This window comes from Castor canadensis, chromosome 10 (genome assembly GCF_047511655.1).
Source record: "Castor canadensis chromosome 10, mCasCan1.hap1v2, whole genome shotgun sequence".
Taxonomy (NCBI): domain Eukaryota; kingdom Metazoa; phylum Chordata; class Mammalia; order Rodentia; family Castoridae; genus Castor; species Castor canadensis.
The window spans coordinates 63261625-63283243 of record NC_133395.1 but is presented as its reverse complement, the minus strand read 5'-3'; the positions used below and the strand labels follow the sequence as shown (position 1 = coordinate 63283243).

The 21619-nt window shown below is 37.1% G+C and overlaps 2 long non-coding RNA genes across 2 annotated transcripts in view; one reads left to right on the top strand and one right to left on the bottom strand.

Annotated features, from left to right (window-relative positions):
- The window catches only part of LOC141411466 (uncharacterized), a 58740-nt gene extending 57342 nt beyond the window's left edge, over nt 1-1398 (top strand). The window contains exon 4 of the long non-coding RNA XR_012436238.1: nt 1284-1398. This is a non-coding gene — a long non-coding RNA (uncharacterized lncRNA). The remainder of the gene's footprint in view (nt 1-1283) is intronic.
- A 28-nt stretch (nt 1399-1426) lies between these two features.
- Nucleotides 1427-21619, bottom strand: part of LOC141411467 (uncharacterized) — a 94170-nt gene continuing 73977 nt past the window's right edge. The window contains exons 2-6 of the long non-coding RNA XR_012436239.1: nt 19252-19379; nt 6003-6098; nt 3586-3723; nt 3047-3162; nt 1427-1560 (exon numbers count right to left, since the gene is read on the bottom strand). This is a non-coding gene — a long non-coding RNA (uncharacterized lncRNA). The remainder of the gene's footprint in view (nt 1561-3046; nt 3163-3585; nt 3724-6002; nt 6099-19251; nt 19380-21619) is intronic.

The window sequence follows — 21619 nt, the reverse complement described above, 5'->3', positions numbered from 1 at the left end:
TGTATGGAACATTCCTTCCATAAAAGGCATTAACTCTAGGCAGAGTCATCATAGCCTAGGCACTTCTCATTAGGTTCCCCCCTCCCAACATTAGAGATTAAGTTTCCAACACATGCTTTTTGGGAGATACATTCAAAGCATTGCACTCAGTTTCTCTATAGTTAACATCTTACATCAGTGTGACACATTTATTACAATTAACTAACCAACATTAATACATTATTATTAACTAAAGCTTATAGTTATAGTTTATAGTTCTTTAGTTTTTATCTAATGGCACCATTTTTTTCAGGATCCCAAAATGAATACCACATTAGATTTAGTTATCTTGCCTCTTAAGTTTCGTCTTTGCTGAAGCAGTTTCTCAGACATTCCTTGTTTTGTATGACCTTGATAGTTCAAGGAGCACTGGTCAGGTATTTTATAGACTACAACACTACAGGAATATGTGTTTTCCTAAAGATCAGACTGGTGTTCTGGTTAATTGGAACAAGATCTCAGAAGTGCCATTTTCATCCCATTATATCAAGGGGTTGGGTCATATGATCAATATGATGTGTAACTGTTGATCTTGACCTTAGTCACCTAACTGGTGTATCATTTGCCAGGTTTGTCCTCTGTAAAATGATCCTTCCTTTCTGTCTTCCATTTCCATGTTGTGTAATTTGGAAGGATGTCACTATGTGCAGCTCATACCTAAGGAATGGGAATTGGGCTCTCTTTCTTTCAGATGGGGGAGTAGCTACATAAATTATTGGGGCTTATTCTCTATGGGGCCAAAGTGCTTTTTAGCTCTAATTATAGGGACTGGTGGAGTGACTCAAGCAATAAGAGTGCCTGCCTAGCAAGCATGAGGCCAAGTTCAATCCCCAGTACCACCAAAAACAAAACAACTTGAACTACAAATTACATTAGGAATCCTGTTCTCTCCACAAATGTTCTTCCTGCTTTTAAATAATTTGAAATACTTTCTAATTTTCCTAAAGAGTTATCAGTACACATCTAGATTTTGTATTTTATCATTTATTTCAATTGTAAGGCAATATATCAAAATACTGGCTAAAAAATGGCCAGTATTTTAACATAACTTTCTCTACTGATGATTCCTGAGTTTAAGGATAGCATCATTACTAAAATATATACATGGCCTACCTCCCCCCAAAGCAATCCTATTGTGGGGAAAACATTTCTGTAACAGTCTTATTTGCTACTGCAAAGCAATATAAGCCATCTGAAGACAAAAATAGAAAGAAATCAGCAAGTGGTATTTTCTTTTGTTTTAGGAACAAGAATTCAGCTATGATCACTCCGTAAGTTTCCAGCACTTAAGAAAACCCAGTGAATTACTAATTTGGAGGCAGAAACCCAGTATTTAAGCATCGAGATACAATCCTGTACAATAACTGATATTCTATAAATATCTCTTTCTTCTTGCACCAAGCCTGCCGGATGAGGGCTCTCCACAAGAGCAATATAGAAGAGGTCAAATGTCAAGAGTCCAATCATGAATTCCCAAGGGAGAAGACAGGATCCCAGAAGGTTTGCTGTTTCCAGATGTTTCTTTCATGACATGCAGACAACAGAAACCATGGGAGGACATGTGAATGAGCAGACAAATGTTATCTTCAGAGAAATGATTATTTCACACCTGAATATTACATGTTCTCATTCCCCTGGAGAAGATGCTGAAGTAAAGTTAAAATAATTGTGTACGGCCTCATGCACAGAGCACTTGCTGTCAGGCAGGGTGGCTGGATAAAGTTGGAATAAAGGAAATAATTATTGTGCTTTCCTTCGCCTATTTTTAAGTACTTCTGGTCACCCTATCTTCTAAAATGAGAGTGGATGAATGTTAAGCAATACCTCAGTCAAAAATTCAAGTGTATTGCATACACTGGCAGCAAGGGGATCTTTGTTGTCTAACATAAATTCAGGCATGGCAGTTCTAGTAAAATAACAATAGCTTCTTTTCCATTAGCAATTTACAGTGGAAAGAGCCTTTTGACATTTTTTCTAGGACATTTCTACCCTAGGATCAACAAAAGGGTGCTGTTATTATTGTTGTTCTCTTTTTACAGATGAGGAATGAGGAGACATGCTCTGTGATGTTAAGAATTGGACCCCAGTTCAGCAGGAACCTAGCTCTTTGAATTTCTGCCTCTGAAACTTTTCACTACACAGTCTTTCTTTTCTTCATATGTGTATAAACTGAACTTGCCCTAAACAAAAAATGTGGACTCTATACTGTTGAAATACTGAACATAGTTCATTAAAATATGAGTATGTATATAATCATAGGGAAATCTATGCATGTATGCATGTATACACATCCATACCTCCCTTTAGCTATTTATGGTGCTCCCTTCCAAAAAACCATTAAAAATTATTTCATCTAGCCAGGCATAGTGGTACATGCCTGTAATCCAGCTACTCAAGAAGCAGAGGCAGGAGGATTCTGAGTTCAAGGCCAGCCCTGGAAAATGTAGCAGAAAGACCCTGTTCTAAAAACAAAATATACATAATAAAACCCATAGAACTCTGTATATAAAAAGGGAGAAGAGAATGGGAGGAAAATGGAATTACAATGTAGAGGGTAAACTTGTTCAAAGTACACTGTACACACGTATAGAATTATCACAATCAAACCCTTTTGTATTACTAATGCATACTAACTCAAAATATAATAAAACTTTCAAAAATATATAGACAAAAGCACCAGGAGTGTGCCTAAAGTGGTAGAACACTCACCTGCCTAGCATGTGCAAGTCTCTGGGTTCAATCCCCCAGTACTGCAAAAAAAAAATCGTGGCACCTTCTCTATACAAGTTCAAATTCTGATAACCTTTACTTTAAGTAGCTTATAGGAAGGAAATGCGCATTGTTACTCATTTTCAAATATACATAATATAATAGCAACAATGCCCACTGTGTACCAGCCCACAGGTACTGGTATGTCTTTAGGAAGTGTGTTAAACTCCTCCTTGTACCTTCTCCAGGTTAAGAACAAAGAAAACTGAAAGTAGAAGCCACTTACCTGAATACATACCTGGAATTTTAGTCTGACACATTAAAGGTAATGCCAAGAAATCTCAAAATACTGCAAACCGTTTTTATTAAGTCAGGTCAAAAATCCTTCATCCACAAACTTGCTTTCCAAAGTATCTAGAAGTTTAGGAATGTTGGCAACATGCAAAATGATGTTAGGAATTAAAATAATTTTCCAGATAATTTAAATTCAAAAGCTTCCTTCCCCTCATTTTGCTGCAGCATTTTGGTCTAAATTGGCCAGGTGGCTGCCTCCCTTCCCTACCTGACTTGGGCACCTGAAAAGCCCCCACCTTTGTAAGTGACAATATGTATTGAAACTAAGCTCAGAACCACCTTTCTGACTAAATCAGCCCACACCTGCCTGGCATGGTTCCTTCCCTCCCTGAAAAGAACAATCTGTCAGTCTCTCCAGCTTCCTAACCCAGCCACCAGAGGAACTGAAGGTGAAAATTCCACTATTGTCTCATCTTGTCCCCCTCTTCACAAGCATAAGGACACTTCCTGTGGTATACTCCATGGGATTTTGTCTCAGCCTACCTGACTTCAAACAGCAGTCATCCATTTTGCTCTTGGACATTCTGTTCCATAACTTAATATACCTCACTGTCAGTATTTGTGAAGCACTGCTGGTAGTTTTCTCACCATGATTTCTGTCATCCTTACATTTTCATTGTCCTGAGATAAATAATAATACATTTTCAAAGTGTTCTAAGTATATTAATGTCTTTAATCTTCACATCCTCAGCTACTTTATTAGGTGGGTGGTTATAATTATTATGCCCATTTTACAGATAATCAAGTTAAGGCACAGACTATTGAGGCTACACAGTTAGTAAAGAAGGAAAGTGAAGACAAGGAGTCCTTCAGCCTGGTTCCCGACAGTGTCCTATAACCACTCCAAGCTCCAATAGGCTCCATTGTCATTTGGCTCATCTGGACACAAAATGTACAGATTTCTTCATAAGAAATTCCTTTATCATATTCTGTTACAGGGCAGCTGAAGGTCATCCTTTAGCTCATTCTACTGCCTAATAATTAAAAGACTGGTCTTGTCAACCAAATCCTCTTTATCCATGCCCATAATTTTAAATCTGGTCTTCTGAGAAAGTCCCCCTCCAAAGAATAACAGCAAAAGCAACTATATTTAGTTTTGATCCCAACTCCTCAAAGAAATGACCTGATAGACAATCTGACCACTGTGATCCTTTTTCCAAAGCTTATCAAGGATAAAGGTGACCTTAGTTTTCAATTTAAGAATTTTTTTCAGAACTTCACTCCAAGTCATGGCTCCTTTTGTCTCTTATGCCAAGTTTTCTATGTTAATAATAGCAACAGCTAGCATTAACTCACAATGCTGTAGACACTCTTCCAATTGCTTTGAAGATATTGTCAACTCTACCTATAAAATAGATACTATTATAATAAGATTCATTTTATACATATAAAATGGAGGCACAGAAGGGTTAAACAGCTTGCCAAAAGTCACACAGCTAGTAAGATGCAGATCAATATCTTCTGTATTAATACTTGTGACTTTACATCACACTTCCTACTAATTTTATTTTCTGACACAGAGATAATGGTACTCAACAAATGTCCCATATATTTCTTTCTACTTCTCCAGTTCCTTGCAGGTAGGCAGAGCTATGTGACTAGTTTTAGCCAGTAGAATATGACTGAAAGTGATATGAAAATAAGTGCCACTTGGCCTAAGCATCCTTGTGTTGAGATAGTGATCTTATATGATGAAGGGTGCTTGGACCCCAGAACCCCTGTCTGGAGAAGCTCTGGAAGACTGCCTGGTCTACACTGGACTTTATGTAACAAGAAACAAGCCTTTATTGCATTATAGCATAGGATATAGGCATTTATCTTATTTACAGAGCCTAGCACAGTAACACAAAATTACTCTAATGTATTGATCTTCTTCCTCTTATTCTCTGCTAACTATAGTTTTAATTATCTATCAGAATCTAATATTATTAGGAGGAAAGTGATTTAAAACTTTCCTAACTTTGCTAGTAATCAATAGGACCATTGATTTAATAAAAATGGAAGAACTTTTTAAAAATGTCTTAGATATGAATAGTGATACTTTGATGAGGAGCTAGTTTCTACCTCCTACTAATATTATTTTATTAACCAACTCATAAGAACCTCAAATAGAGTAACATCTCATGTTCAGAACTCTAACATACTTATTCATTAGTTATGGTTCAAGCTCTATACTCATGGGCAATGAGTTCAAAGCAGAAAGAGCAGTCAAGAGCAAAGGAAAGCATGGCAAGTTTTGCTTAACCAAATTACAGAGTCTGAAAAGTCTTAAAAAACCAATTGGAGAGGTCTTTGCATACAGGGTAAGGAATGTGGACCTTGTTCTATAAGCAGTAAAGACCACTGCAGCAGGACAGTGTAAAAATTGTGCTTCAAAAAAAAAAATCCTAATTTGACAGCTAAGCATCAATGAATCAGATGGAAATTGAAGGCCAAGAGACAAGTGGAGAAATTATTCAGCGTGTACTCAGGGTTGAGCGGGGAATGAGGGGAACAGGTATCTGGGAAGATAATTGCAGAATTAAAACTCAACAGGATTTTGGTGTTCAATATGACTTTTGTGACTCAGTGAAAGGGAGGAAGCAAAGATCCCTTTGAAAGTTAGAATTTGGAAGCCTGACAAGATGTTGGTCCCATGAATAAACAAAGGAACACGAGAAAAGAAGGAAGTTTGAGAGAGAGAAAAAATTATGTGTTCAACTTTATCATATTATCAAGTCATTGGATATATATTTTAATTACGGGTCTCACTAGAAAGTGAAAAGGTTTCCTTTGGAGATGTTTGCCTTGTGTCCTCAGAAATGACTGCTAGGCTATTTTTCTCTCTTCTTGAAATTCTCTTTGCCTTCTATTCTAGTAAGCGCTGTTAACAGAAAGACTTACTCCAGAGGTAACTGTACCTGTAGCCACTGTGACCTTCCTCGTGATCCTTACTGGCAGTACTCCTCCTAATGGCACTTAACCATACACAGGCCACTCAATGAGATTGCAAGTCTCTGGAAAACAGAAAAAGGTGTGCTTCCTTCTATGCTTTAATGTCTTCATAACTGTGTAACAAATACAGGCAAAATATATAGAGACTGTTGCTATAATAGGGAAATGATTTGCTCTCATATGTTTGTACTATGCATTCTAATGTCTATTAAAATACATACTCCATATTAAAATTTAAGCACTATGAATATACCTCTACTATATATAATTTGCTCCAATTATTGAAAAATGCCATGAAAAGTAATGTAACAAACTGATGCAAAATAGGCAGTCTTTCCATTGTTGACCAAGAGGCCACCACATATTTCAACAATTGAGGGTGAAGAATGGCCATTGAAGAATAGATGTATGGAAGATAAGAAGAGCACAGAGAGAAGAACCTTCCTCAAAGCCTCAGCAGTACCAGGAAGGAAGTTTCTCTGCTTCCCACCCCAGATCCTTCTGAGCTTTCTAAAATGCATGTATTACCCATTACTCATGCAATCTGACACTTTGGGTAGATACATTTGTCTTCTCTCAGCTATAAAACTGAAAGGCAAAAGTGAAATCAGAAATCTGAATAACTATTAAAAATAAAGTTGCTTTAGAATGCAATGCCAGTTTTCCTTAAGATGGGGCTTAGAGTCATCATTTCTTTCCCAAACTATCCAAAATCAGGCTCAGAGCCCATTCCTAAATCCACTCAGAAGAGCCAAAGGGTTAAGAGATGATCCTGAAAGCCTAAGATGACATTTCAAACTTTATTTCCAATTGAAAGTCGCTGCTTATTATTTAGACTTCCTTTTTTCCTTTCCACTCTCCTTCCCCCAACCCAAAGGCATTCTTTACAGTTTAATTAAAAAAGAAATAAATTCTTACCCTAATTTAATCATACAACTAGCATGAAAATGAATTTCAATGAATAAAATTGTCACGAGGGGTAAAGGAAAGGATTCCCTCTTAGCCAAGATTTCTGTCTAGTATTAGACTGCCTTTCAAGAGTTACTGCCATTATTAAGCAAACGTCCTTTGACAATGAAGCAGTGCTTCTTGGATGGAGAATGCTCTGGAGTGCAGGCTAATGTTCTCTGTGATGGACGACATTGATGGACTCCAGGGGCCTCACCCTTTCAATGCTATAGTCTGTTCTTTGTTCACCAGACGAAGATGGTCAAGTGGGATACACAGTTCAAGACCAGCACTTGGAGAAGGATGAGTGTAAAGACGATGAGTACCTTGTTTCTGCCATGCAAGCATGATGAATTATAGTGTATTAAGAAAGTGTTGACACATATGGGAATAAGCTCTTGACAGGCTTGCCAGTAATTAAGGCACATTGTATGTAAAGTCACTACAAAACATTGCAGTCTGGGTCTTTGTTCAGGATCTTCTGCCAAGTGGTGTTATTCATAAGCTCGATGGAAAATAGTTGTATCTACAAAATCTTTGTGGCTCACCAGATGATGAGGGCAAGAAGGAAGAGAAATTGGGTTTTATGAAAGCTTTATATGTTTCTCCAGCTGGAGAGGTACAGTAATGGTTTTCCTAGTGCTCCAGAGAGCTGTAGATATGCAAAGATAAATCATCTGAAATAGACAGGGACATAAGAGGACTTAGGAAGTGTTTGGGAAAGGCAGAAAAGTTTCTTCTCCCATACTTTGCCTGATAATTTATCCTCTCCCCTACCTTTAAAATCTGATGGAAAACCAAAGGCTGCATAATTGAGAGTGTTTTGTGTCATATTCTGTAAGCCCACCTGGCTCCTTGTATGTCGTTGTTGCCAAGAAACTGGGCTTCGTAGTACTGATAATAACTAAGTGGACCGAGTGCTGACAAATAAGTGCCCACAGCTGGGCTTCAGACCTGAGCCAGAAGCTTCCATCCAGACCCTTCTTACTTGGCAACTGACCATCTCCACAACCTCATTCTCCAGCCTATCCCAGACCTCAGGACCCAGCTCCCAGCCAGGAGCCCTAAGGAAAGATGAGTCCGAGTTACTGCCCCTGCTATCCAACAAGATTTAGGACATTTATGATTTTCAAGAGCCATATTATATGTCAGTCTGGCACTTTTTAACCTTTTTTTCCTAATAAATTGTTTTATTGAGTGATAAGAAATTGAATTGACATCCAGGCCAGGTGGAATGGAAATTCTTGGAATTGTACACCACGAGGAACCAAACTAAACTTCTTGTTCCCTAAGAAGGGCTGAACAGAGGAGTTCATGTAAACAACAGCTTCATACTGAGTAATTCTCACTAGAGAGCTATTATCCTAAATTACACCTCAGTGAAGGGCAGACTGTCAGACTGGACACCTGGCTAACATAATAGTGACAGCAGTCTCTTCCCCAATGTTCACAAGGCCAAAAACAGACTAGAGGTAGGATAGGCTTTCACTTGCCTCAGCTTCCGCTGCCAGAGAGACCCCAGATCCCACTTCCTTAGCTGCTAAAATGAGCCCAAATGTCAGAACTTTTTAATAAGACTCAGTGGGCCTCTGACAATGGCTCTGAACCTGACTGCATGGCTGAATACCTGGGGAGCTTTCAATACATACATCTATGCCCTAGAGATCATTTTTAAAATCTCCCCAGAAGACTCTTTTGTGAACCAGGGTGGAAGGCTTAAGGGAACCCTCAAGGCCTATTGACAACAGTGACAACAGGAACTCCTTGGAGACCTCGCCAATGCAAGGTGGATGTCTGTCACGGAATTGGCACTGTGCTGCAGCGATCTATAAATTTATTCACAACTACTTTCTTTCCTTCAAGAAAAGACAATGTGTTGATTTTGTATTATAAAATTATAAAAATTAATTTGAAAACGCATCCCATGTTTAAAATAGAGAATTTGGAAAATAAAGTACTAAAGAAAATGCTAAACCCCAGCAACCATATATAAATACCCTTACTATTTAGAGGTAACTGTTTTCAATTCTGCACGTAATTGCATGCACATTCATGTTTTAAAAAATACTGGAAGCACACAGGGTTCTACAGAAAGAGCTTCTTTATAGCATAGGAATTATTTGTTCCTTGAAAGTTTAAGAAAACTTCCCTTAGAACTATGTAGTTCTAAAGCCTTTTTTGGATATAAATTTTTGACATTAAAATTTTTATCATGAGTATATTTGTCTATCAAATAGTTTTTACTTTTATAGTCAATCTTGATAATTCATAATTTTCCAAGCAAAAGGCCCATTTGTTTGGAAATTTCTATTTCACTGGCATAATGTATTTCCTTATATCCCTTGCTATGTTCTCAGACCAGTTATTCTCAACAGGAGTGAGACAGGTGATACTGAGAGGAAAGATGAGACCCCATATAGAGGCTCCTGGGAGTCATTTTTTGTAGATCATGCCCCAAACTTCTGCTAATGTTTCCAGTGTGTTCCACCACACCCACCCATGGCCCTACCACTGTTAAAAATCTACGTAAATGCATGACGTTATAAAAAAGAATACTGAGAACTATTTTGTAGGCACTGTCACTCCAAACCCCTTTGAGTGGAAGAACCTTCCATCACTAGAACAGCATTACTGTCATCTGCATCGCCCAATAAGAAGCATATCTTGAAGGAACACAATTTATACACATGGTTATGCAGGAGTAACACTACTTATATTCAGTGTGGGGTAGAACATCCAAACTCATAAATTCTACACAAGTTCCTGCTATAAACAATAGAGCTTCACAATTAGATCCTATTACTTTTCACTTCCAAGAACTCAATCACCTCTGTCATAAGACGTTCATTACATCTGATTTTTTTTTCTTGGCAATTTACAATCCTTCTTAACATTGGCCCTGAGAAAGACATGGAGAGCTTCCAGACCTGTAAAAAGAGTGAGGTGTCTTTCTGGACAGCTCAATAAAGATGTAGGCTCAATACTCAATGCTAGTCCAAAAAACAGAAAAAAGGCAACAGAAGTTACAGAGATTTGGAAAAATAAGGGATATATCATCATTCCTTTTCTTAAACCATTCATATCTTATCTTTGTCATTCCCTCTTCCAAAAGGAAAAAATATTCCACAAAAGAGCAAGAAAAGGAAGTAAGGATGGATGCAATTTTTCACAGACTAAGAAATTGGAAAGCTTAGGGCTTTGTTTTAGAAAAAAGGAAGACATCATTGCTTCAGAATAACAAGAGAAATGTGAAATAATATGCATAGGTGTGACAAAACTAATTAAAACAAGTGAATGAATCAATGACTGGCCTATTATGCAAATTAATCAATTCTCCTAACACCTACATAGCCGCATAATAAAAATGATTCAGAATTTTTAAGTCAATTGTTATTAACTGATGTAGATTACTAGAACGTTCATTTAAACTGAATTAATAACAATTATTTTTGGTATAAAATCATATAAAATGCTAGCTCCTTGAAAGATTAGCAACACAAATTGCTGTCAAAATTTTTCTGTACTAGAAAAATGGCCAACTTCTAACTTAAATTTTATCAGCTATAGAAATTACAAAAATAGATCAAATTAAGCAGTTGCCAGTGAAATAAGGTCCTACATAAACAAAGGACCACCATGAAAATGTCATTTTCCTGGAGGACTCAACTCAGAACATAAAAATGAAATCTGAAAATCGTACAACCAAAAAGCAGCTTTGTTAAAACAGGATGCACTGGGAAATGCTTAATAAAGATGACTAACTCCCCACTTGGAACAACTGAGGATGAGAACTTTGGCACATTTATGAGAAGGATGAGCAGCCTCCTATAAAGGGAGCAAGCACACAGCGCTGGGGATATTGTTCCCCCTACTTTAACATTCAACTTGGCCTAAGTTGAAAGTTAAGAAAGTAACAAAAAGTGTTAGAGACACAATATTTAAACATTAGGATGAATTCTTCAGTCAATAAAAATGCTGACAACTATCATCCCCCTGTGCATTAAAAGCAAGCAGAAAACTCCTTAGGGAGAAAAACAGCGTGAAGACTTAGGCATTCCATTTAGTTCTGCAGAACTCTACAAAGCCAGAGGACCAAGGAAAACCTGACTCGAGTTAACAATCTTTCCAGAAGAGTCAAGCCAAGACCTAGGTCTTCTAAGATTCCAGCCTTATTCAGATAGTAATTCTTTTCCCTGTCTCAAAAACAGTCTCTTGAGTTCTAGATTGTAGAGCCAGCACTTAAGAAATAATCCTGGTTAGCACACAGGATTTGGTGTTAAACAAACAGCATGAGTTTCAGTCTTGCCACTAACAGAATGTAACCTTGGGAAGGTTACTCAAACTCTTTGACTGTCAATGTCCTGATTGGCACAATGAACCAATGAAAACCAGCCCACCATGGGCATTCTGGAAATTTTAAATGAGAGGTGAACTACAGAAAAGGCAAGAACTCGAAAGAGTTGGCTTTTATTACAGAAGAGCTATAGCTACTACCTGCATTACCTGAATATATTGGTACATATAAGCTTGCTAAAAAAGCAAATGACAATGTATAATAAAAAATCTTAAAAATGCTAGTATATTTCACAGCAAAAATTTCACCTCTCTGGACACAGGCATGCATATACATAGGAATGCATTTATGTTTTTTACTGTAAATTTTTCCCTTCAGATAGTTGCAGGTGCGTGCACAGTTGTATCAAATAAACACAGAGCAGTCCTGTGGACCCTTTCCCAGGTGTCCCTTAATGGAAACAGCTTACAAAACTATGGTACAATACCACAACCAGAATATTGATGGTGACACAGTTGAGATGCCAAGCATTTCAGTCCTCACAAAGATCCCCAACCATGCCCACTTCCTTGTTGGCCCTGCTCACTCCTCCTTAATCCCTGGCAATCACTTACCCGTTTGCATTTCTGCAATGCTGTCACTTCAAGAATGCTACATAAATGGAATCACACAAAATACAGCACTTCAGATTGGCTTAACACATACAACCTCATTCCCTGGAAATCCATCCAAGTTGTGTGCGTCAAAAGTTTCTTCCTTTTGATTGCTGAGTAGTGTGCCATGGTATCCATGAACCCCTGGCTGTTTAAGCAGTCACTCTGGAAGGACATCTAGGGTGTTTCCAGTTTAGGGTTATTATGAATAAAACTGCTATGAACATTCATGTACAGGGTTTTATGTGAGTATAAGTTTTTATTTCTATGGGAGAAATGCCCAAGAGCTCAGTTGCTGGGTTGTATGGTGGTTCGTATTTCATTTTTTAAGAAGCTGCCAAACTGCTTTCCAGAGCAGCTGTACCATTTTACATTCCCATCAGAAAAACATGAGTGATCCACTCCACTATTTAAACACAAAAAGCAGTAAATAATCCCAACTTCTAGTGCAAAAATAAATTGTGTTACAGCCTCAAAATGTAAATTCACCTAATTAAGTTAGCATTTTAATATATTTTAATTGGGGGAAAATGATAGCCATTTGATGCTAAGTTTAAAAATGCAAGTATAAGTATGAATAAATATAACCATTTAAATATATTGCATATATATATATAGAGAGAGAGACACACACACACACACATACACAGAGAAAACTGGAAAACTGGATAAAATACCATAGAAACTAGCTTGGAGGAACATAAATTTAAAAGTGTTTAAAGGTGTTTCCTAACACTTATTTTCTGAATTTTCTATATTGACTGTGTACTACTTTTATAATTTAAAAATGTTTCTTTTTAATCAAATAATAATTGTCTTACCCAGCCAACATTTAATATCATTATCATTATCATTATCATTATTATTATAAGTGTTTGCTTGACCTCCAGGCCTTGTGCAAGTGCTCTACCACTTGAGTCACATCCCAGCACTTCTTGCTTTTACTTATTTTTCAGATCAGGTCTCACTTTTGCCCAGAACAATATCCTCCTACTCTGCCTCCCACATAACTGGGACTATAGGTGTGAGCCACTGTGCCTAGCATTACCTTTTTGCAAAAGTAGCTCCATAATATTCTGAAGTATGAATGTTATTTATTCAGTATATGCCATAATTATAAACATAGAAGATGTTTTCCACTTTTTGCCATTTCAAACAGGCAATAATAAGCATCTTTAAATATATATATTCTTTCACCCTGGTAAGTTCATTTCTGTAGACAAGATCCTCAGACACAGAACCAGTAGATCAAGACCATAATTAATTTTTATTTTAACTTGCCAGATGACCTTCCCAAAAAGAGACATTTCACATTCCGAAGAGCAATTCATGAGAGCTATCCCCCACATGCGTTCTACTTGTAGACATTATAAATCTTTGAATTTTTCCTAATAAAATGCACAAAAATGACGGTTTGTTGCTTTAATTTGCTTTTCCCTCCTACTTGGTAATATTTGCATCTTTTCATGTGGTCACTGCTCCTTTGACTTCCTCTTTTATTACCTATTGAAATCCTTTGTTCTAATTAAAAGTTAGGTTAATTAACTTTTCTTTGTCACTTTGTACAGTTTTTTTTAAGATTTAAGAACATAACCCCTTGACTGTTACATGCATTACAAATATTTTCTCCCAAAGTGGTTTGTTTTCAACTTTGTGAATTGTGTCTTTTCCCAAGGAAAAGTATTCTTTCTACAACCAGATTTGTTGATATTTTTGGCCCCTGGGTCGCTATCATATTTGGAAGTTCACTCAAGGTTATACAGAGAATGTCCCTTCTACAGATTGGGTATATTTAATTAATATATTTAATAACTTATGCTTAATTCCTTAAATTTATCTTTAGTTTTGTTCATATATGGTTCATGGCAAACACTGGCAGAGATGAGAATGGAGAGGACTGTTTTCTTACAAATGGACTTGGACTTTCAAATATGATTTAATTTTTGTTCTGACATCCATCATTGTAACTAAGTAGTTTTGTAACTTTTAACAACTGATAAGACGATTTTCAAAATTGTCTTAGGATTTCAAGTACACTTAGCCTGCTATGTGAAGTTTAAAATAATTATTTCCATGTTCTAATAAGTGAAAAATGTCAAGTTACTGAGCAGCATGTATGAGCTTATGATCCTGAAAACACAGAAAACCCCATGAGGAGGACCAGACTGTTGGCATTGGGTGCTCCAGAAATACTCAACCAGGAGGGTGGAGTTGACCATCTCCCCACTCCCCTATCCCATCATAATTGCCTGTGGTTTGTCTTGTTACAAAATAGATAGTTTGAAAGATCCAATTAAATATTTTAAATAAATAAAATACAATTATTAGATTGGGAATAGACCTTACAATTTAGTTATTCCAGCTCCCTCACAAACAGGAGCCTTCCTGGCAATCCTACTACCAGATAGACTTCCAGACTCTCTGAAAAGCCCACAGGCAAGGAGGTTCTCTTATTTTTGCTCAGCTGTTTGATTTATCATTGGCGAGCTCTAACCATTGGAAAACTCTTTCTTCTATTCAAAATATGCCAGTCCCTCATATCTGGGTCTCTCTTCAAGAGCAGCACAGTATAAAAGGATTTCCATTCCCTTAGCAACTAATTGTATGTCCCACTATGAGCCAGGTCAGTCCTTCACCTGTTTATTATTGCCATAATCATTACCAGCATACCTGTTTTAGGACATATCATATAGTGAGCATTTAACATTGATTTACCTGTTGAATTCTCACAACAACCAGGGATGTGACCACTGTTACTGTGCTCATTTTAGAGGTGAGGAAAGCAGTAGAGAGGTGAACTAACTTGTCTGAAATCAATTAACTACAAAGTGATAGATAGCACAGGAATCAAATCTAAGTCTCTCTAGCTCCAAGGACTATATTCTCACTCTACACCACACCTCACTGTCTTTTATTATAATCATGCTGCAGGGCTTTTTCCCAAAAATAAATGATGCTCAATGAACATCTTTGACCATACCTCCTTCGCACATGTTCCAGCAGCAGAAACCCAGATCATGGAGTAAAATACTGCAAAACTGACCTACCAAGTAGCAATTCAATGTCTATTCTTACTCTTTCTACAAATGGCTGAATAGTTCCTCAAGATATCCAGGTCCTAATCCTTGAAACTTGAACATTACCTTGTAAGGGGAAAGGGACTCTACAGTAGTGACTAGGCTACAGACAGGCAAAGGGAAATGCAACTACAGAAGAAAAAAAGAAAAGTTCAAGTGATAGGAGGAGGGTTTAATAAGCCAAGGAATGGCAGCAAGGAAGTGAATCCTCTTACAACCTCTTACAACCTCCAGAAGGAACTAGACTTGCTAATACCCCGATTCTAATCCCCTAAAACTACTTTGGGATTTCTGTCATACATACAGTAAGAAAATAAATTTGTGTGATACTAGGCCACTATATGTATAGTAATTTGTTACAGCAGACATAGGAAACCAATATAGTTAGAAAAAACGTTTTCAAAAACTCATGAATGCACTGAATTTTATCTATCCCTTTTCTTCTACATTCAATGAGATATATTTTATCTTCTTTGCTTTGTGAATATTTTGAACTACTTTGATAGTACTGATTTTTTGACACCAAATCATCCTTATATTTCTGGGAAATTTATACTTGGGATATGTTTTTTAAATATGTTGAATTCAATTTGCTAATATTCCACGTATAATTTTTGCATGTAGATAAGAGTGCCCTTCATTTTGTTCTTTTTACCAACACTGACTGTTTCTACTGAGATTACTATATAAGCCCACCCTTCAACCATATCCTCATACCCCATGCTCACTCCTGTCTCAGAGACTTTTCCTTATATAATGCTGTCATTTCAATCCCCCACATCCTGTATTGAGGTCATTCATTTTTTTCAAATGAAATATATCCTTCCTTTCATTCAATAAAAGTTGATGAAGTATCTGTTGAGTGTTAGGCACAAGAGATTTAAAAATTGAAGACAGGAGCCACTCCTTCAACCAACTTGCAGTTTGGTGGGGAAAAAAAAACATAGAATGATAAGCAAAAACAGAAGAGATTAAGTAACCTTGCAAGGCACCCATTTTTTTTTTTTTCTTTTTTTGGTCTGGCTACAATGTCTGGTCCTTCTTTGTGGATCTACCTCAGACTTGTTGACTGAAACTGTCCTTGGTCCTGTTAGACACTGCATAATAGCCTCTTGAAGGTCAATTCCATCAGAGACATTTTTCACAGAAGGCCTCCCAAGAATCCACTGTCTTTCTGCCTGATCTGGAACACATGGCCAAGTGTTCACAAGGAACTTCACTGCTACCTAAGAGCCTTGTCTTCAGTTCTCTTTCTTTTCCACTCTCCAGAACTGGGTGCCCTCTATGCCTCACTCCCCTCAAGTGCAGGTGTCTTTTGTTCCCCAGTCCACCAAACAATGGAACTCTCCACCCTCAAATAAAGGTGTCTTTTACTCATCATCATCATAAATAAAAACAACTTCAACTTACTGCCTTCCCAGATAAAGCTGTATTCTACTCACTGCTTCCCAAGATTACAAAACTACAAGAATGAAAGCCATATTGGAAGTTTATACATAGTGTGTAGACAGTATACACACACACATACACACACACACCAAAGGCTTAGTACTAATTAATGCTCAAGTTGCTGTTTTGGTGTTTGCCATTGCTCACTCATGTCTCTCTGACCTACTTTCCACTCTCTTCAGAAATGACTCCATTCCCCCTTTCTCCCCATCTCCCCCCATTTCACTTTCTCTTAGAAATAAGCATGTTTAATTGTTTTACCCATGTCACCTACTACCTTTTCTTTTTTCCACGATCACAGATTTTTCTCTCTTCACCCTGTCATCTATAACAAAAGTCCTGTCTCCCCCACCATGCTAATTTGTAATTGAACTTGTACAACAACAAAAAAAGACTTTCAGAAGGCAGTTTGGTACTGTAAAAGGTTTAAATATATTTAATCTTCAGCTTGCTCAACCAATTTCTAAGAATTTATCCTGAGGAAATAATTATAAAGGTACACCTCAAGAATGTTCACAGAAGCATCATTTATAAATTTTAAAAGAAAAAACAACCCATATTAACAAAGACATGATAAAATAAATTTCAATATGTCTGTATACTCAGATTACTATAGATTCATTAAAATTAATGAAACAGATTAATTTTTGTTAACACAGAGAAATGTCCATGACATATTATTGGTTGAAAAGGAAGAATACAGAGAAGCATGATCTAACCTATGTAGGACTGTGTCTAGCTACATATGTGTGTTTGCAGAGAAATGACTCAAAACACATTCATCAAAATCTTAATTTAGGTTGCCATCTTTTGTGTGTGAAATCTGGAGTGCTTTTTACTTTCTCTTTTGCACTTTCTTGTGTTGTTTTAATTTTTTTAGAAACTATGTTTACTTTTATAACCAGAATAAATACTGAAGCTAATTTCACTTTGAAGAAACATGTCAGTGTATCAGTTATCTATTTCCATTACAAAGCTGTGTGACAAACAATGGCAAGGCACAAAGGCTGAACATAAAAAGCATGTAGTTAGGTCACAGCTCAGTTTGGCAGTCTTCTACTCCCCCCTGAGCTCAGCTGATCTTGGCTATTCTCCTCATCTGTATGTGGTAAACTGCCAGGATGGCCAGGAGCTGGCTGGTCTTGGTTAGCCTCCACTGAGATGGAAGTCTCTGTTCCCTGTGCTCACTCATTCTCCAGCAGACTAGCCCAGGCTTGTTTTCACAGTGAAAGTCAGGTTCCAAAAGACAAAATGGATGTACCCAAGTCCATTAAGGCCCAGTCATCATTCTGTTGTAGTCTATTAGTCAGAGTAAGTCACAGACCAGCCAGATTCAAGAACTTGGGAAATAGACTCTTGACTGAAAGGATAACAAAATCACATTGCAAAAAGTAAGAGTATAGGGAGGCCATTATCTGGGCCACTGATATAATTAACCAACTTGAGTCAGACATACCCACAGTAGAAATGTGTAGCAAACAGAGACAAGTCAGGAAAACAATGGAAAGCATTTGATCCTGGAGATACATGGAAGGAATCCATGACTTCCTGAGGCAATGCAAAATAATGCTACCATTCTTCCATCCTAAACAGGAGAGGGAACATCAACAGCTAGCACTTGGAAATGGCTATGTCATACTTTTTTAATTCTGGCATTTCTTACGATTTTTTGAGGGTTTTCAGTCTTTTTAATAAGCATACATTAATAGTACAGGGCGGTTTCATTGTGATGTTTCCCTTTTATGATTTATTTACTGATTTATTTGTTTATTTATTGTTAGTGAACACAGGTCTCAGTTGATGCATAGGCAGTGTTTACTAAAAATACTTTGGCAATCAAATGATTGGTCAATATCACCATCTCTAAAGCATGAGATTAGCCATAAGAAGTAAAACCTGGCTTAGTCACACATGGCGAGGCCCTTAAGACTTCTAGACTGATGCATTGTTGAAAACTTCTATTTTCTATGTACTCTTTGTGTGTAAAATTTGTACATTTTTCCAAGTTTCAGCTGGATATGACTTTTACATGATCACCCCAGAATAAACAAACAAGGATTTAGTGATTGTGTTAAAGGATGTCATCTGTTATATTATAAATGTTGACATTGACAGTTGACAGGTAGATAGGAACTGTTTATAAGAATTACAGGCATTTCTGAGTGCATATTTACTCAACCTTTTAAAAATTAAGCTTAGAATTTCTACAATGTGTAATGTTAAACATACCCTCTATTTTGAACTTAATATGGTACATAAACATGTTTATAAGAATAGTATTCATTTCTGAAAAGTTCCTTTTTATCCAAGTCAAAGAATTGTTAAGTGTTTTGGAGCATGCATTTATTTAACCAGAGGTTTAAAAGTTCAAAGAAGTATAAAAATGGCTGACTCATATGAAGGAATTAGGAATTCTGAGAAACCATGGATGAAATGCTAGTAAAACATTGGAGAATAAATCAATAAATCCCAAGACTAAAACAAATTCTAGGGTGATAAAGACAAAGAAACAACATTTAAAAATGAGAACACATGAAAAAAATAAAAGGAAAAACCATAGACATAATCAAAGAGGAAATACAAAGCCAATAAATAGCTCAGAAAAATGCTTCAAAGGAAACATACGGGTTAAAACAGCACAAGACAATACACATATTATCAACAAGATTTATTCACATAAGAATAAATACAATCCCATTTTGATAATAATTACTAAGAGCTAACAGACAAGAGTGCATTTTGTTAGTGATGGCTGTAATACAATAATGGGAGATGATCACATGCTACTACTTACTGATCTGAAGTTTATAAATCAGGTGTCTTTGTAAATTCTTACAACAGCTCAGCTGATGTGATATCTTCCAGAGCCAGGAAAATGGGACTGAGGCACAGACTCAGACGCATAACACATTAAAAGCAAACCTGGAAGAAAATCAAAACCTTAACCCATGAACCTCATTCCTACTTTTGGATACACTTCACCAAGCCAATCTCTTGAGATGTTAGATTGATTGTCCCCGAATTGGTTGCCAACTTTTAACTGTTACTTTTATTCATGCAACCCTGCTGTGCTGCAGAAACTGAAGTTAGAAATACCCCCTTACTTTGCCTATTAGACAAACCACAGGAAAAATTAAGTACTGGAAACCAACACTTCCATGTATTTCCTAACTTGATTTATTTAGGCTCAGTGGAAAACCCATGTACCTGCTTCTGTGCCTGGAAAGCTGGCTTGATGACTGGAGTTATGTGAGGAAGAAGCCTTGACACAGGGGCCTGTGGCCACTCCTTCCTATGGTGCCAGCCCAGTTCATCCTGTCCCAAGAAGACTTTCAACTTGACTCTGACAAGAGAATTTTCTGGCAGAAAATTAAATTCATGCCTGAAAATACTGTTTATAAGACTTCAATTTTTTTTCCAATAAGTTTGTAAGTCATTTGAGAACTGGCAGAGTAGCCACAAAGTATACCAAAGAATTAAATCCAATCTTCAGAACCAGAGGAACTATGTCACCTGCCACATGCACAAGACAGTAAAATGCCACTCCATAGCAAGAGAGTTGAGAAAAGTTGCCCAGAGGCACCTGATTCAGAAGGGCAGGTGTTCTCTCCTTTTTTATTTCATATCCACAGGAAGGAGAAATTATCAACACTGGAGTAGAAATGCTCTGAGGTCAGGGTACAGAGGACTTCCTTGTGACTGATAATTGATCTGAAGAACAGAGGTAACCTGGGATTCCCATTAGATCAGTTTCTCCTTAGTTGACCATGAACCAACATGGCTGATTGCAGGTGAGCCTGCAGTCATTACAAAACCCTATGGGAGTTTTATCTACTTGCTCTTCTTGAGGAAGTGATTGAGGGAGACAGTGGTTCCACCCACTTATGCAGCTGCACCACAGTGGCCACCATTATGTGGTCACTCTCTAGGTAATCCTTACCTATCCCATTTTACTGCTGAGTTGTCCCAGGATGGAATGGGAGCCATAACAATATCTAGAGACCACACAGTGCCAGGTATGACCTGGGGAATGGGTTCAAGCAGCAGCAATACCTGGTCATGAGCTTAAAGGCAAGAGACAGCTGACACAGAGCTGGGGGGCAACCTGAAGATAATGGATTATCCAAGAGAAGATGAAAGAGAAAAGAAGTACCTGGGGCCTTTTGTCAGCAGGTTCTTTCCCATTACCAATTCACTACCTTTTACTTTTCCTCACTGATTACCACAAACTCTTAATTCAAACTGACAGCTGTGAGTTCCTTCTGGGGCTTGTGAATTTGCTTTGAATCTGAATTCCACATTGTTAGCTCTCATTTCTTGAGTTTGTTGTCCTTTACTGCATGTCTTTGTTTCTTGTTTACTGACTTTACCATTCATCACTCTCATTAAAAAACTCAGCAACCAGTACTAATCCCAAGGTTCAACTCTGTAGTCCTGCATTACTAATACTTTATTGCGTTATTAATGCTTTGTTGTTTTGCTTTGGCTTGGCTCATGATTTTGATTTCAGCTGTGTGATTTTTTCAAACCATAGTATATCACTCATACAGTTGAAAATATGTATAAACATATACCATGTATCTACACCTAGGTCAATGGAAATTATTCTAAACAATGTCCACTTTCCTAATTTCATTTAAAAAAAATAAGTCTAACATATCTGAAAAGTACAGTTCACCCTTCTGAAGGTGTGTTTTCCTCATTTCATAAGACTTTCTCAGTAACTTTAGAAGCTATTTCAGGAGACTCTCAAATGAATTTTTTAATCGTTCAGAAACATAGCCAGTTATAGAACTGGTATGTATCTCAATGGTAGATTGCTTGCCTAGCATGTGCAAGGTCCTGAGTTCAATTCCCAGAACCACAAAAAGGAAGAAGGAAAAAAGGGAGGGAGGAAGGGAGGAATGAAAGAGGGAAAGAAGGAGAGAAAATAGAGAAAGAATGGAAGGAAAGAAGAAGGAAGGAAAAAAGCCCTTTAAGCCAAAGCAATTTAAGAATAATCTGTTTTTTTAAATAACATAATATAGGTGATGAAAGTCCTGATCCATTAATTGAAGAATGTACTACAATAGAACTGAATTATTTTTCATTAAGTCATACAGTAAGAGATTCTTTGACAAACCAAGTTATTCTTTTAAATTAAAGTCATACATTCTCATGGT